A 919-nucleotide genomic window follows, 5' to 3' on the forward strand; every position below is an offset into this window, starting at 1 on the left:
GGGGAAATGGAGGATGAGGGAGGGAGGGAGAGTGAGAGAGAGAGAGGGAGAGGGGGAAGAAAAAAAAATTCAGACTCACATGCCGCGCGCATCTTGTTCAAGCGGTTACAATTCGCAATACGTGGTGTCCCACGCGAAATGGATACAAATGGATTTGTACGATGGAAATAAAACAATACCATTTACAAATAATAGACACTTGCGTGAACCGTTTTTCCCAGTCGTCGCCGGCTAGTGCCATTTACATTTCAAAGTTATTCAATGCCACGCTCTATGTACCTTCTCGTATTATATCCATATGATTTTTTTTTTTTTTATAAATTTTGAAATATTAATAATTAAATCAGCGATACATTGTATCGAAGATTTTTCAATGATTTATCTTATGACAATTTTTAATTTATCACCCTGCAATTTTTCTATAATTTATCATCAATTGCGTTCAGAAATAGATAGATTCTTGTACGAGTAGCTCTCTTATATTGAAGTATCATACTCGGTTGAAATGAAAATGATTATGAAAGTAAAAGTTATTTCGTCGTAAAATAATAACTCGACATTAAAATAATTCACATTGTTTATGATTTAAATATATGGAAAATACAATATCTATTAAAAAAACTTCAAATATTTTTTGTTATTCTCATTTTGTTATTTGAAATTACAAACAAGGATAAAAGTTTATTTAAAAAAAACAGTTGCTCGATATGAAACACGTGTAAAATTTCTCTCCTATAATCATAATGAACCGATAAAAAATTATTTGAAATTATTTCAAGTTATTATCCTTTATTTTTACTTTAAATAAAATTCCCCCAGCTATGTTTTATTCGAGGCGTAATATGCTCGTACTGTTATTTATATTTTATTACAGTTGATTCAGAGAACAACGATAAATAAATGTATCATTATGATGAAT

The sequence above is a fragment of the Apis dorsata genome, unplaced genomic scaffold, assembly GCF_000469605.1.
Source record: "Apis dorsata unplaced genomic scaffold, Apis dorsata 1.3 scaffold_295, whole genome shotgun sequence".
Classification (NCBI taxonomy): Eukaryota; Metazoa; Arthropoda; class Insecta; order Hymenoptera; family Apidae; genus Apis; species Apis dorsata.